Raw genomic sequence first — 206 nt, forward strand, 5'->3', positions numbered from 1 at the left:
TATTGAAAGACAAATTCCTATCATGATTCCAAAACCTAATAAAATTAAATTATAAACTAAAAACATACAAGAGTATAAGAGGCTGAGTTGAGGTGGACCATCAGAGTGCAACATTTAAAAATAATAGAAAAAGAGGCATCTTTACACACGTGGTGCTAAAATGCTTTTTATTCTATGATTGTTGTTTTATAGAAGAACACATCTGT

This window comes from Phaenicophaeus curvirostris, chromosome 9 (assembly GCF_032191515.1).
Source record: "Phaenicophaeus curvirostris isolate KB17595 chromosome 9, BPBGC_Pcur_1.0, whole genome shotgun sequence".
NCBI lineage: Eukaryota > Metazoa > Chordata > Aves > Cuculiformes > Cuculidae > Phaenicophaeus > Phaenicophaeus curvirostris.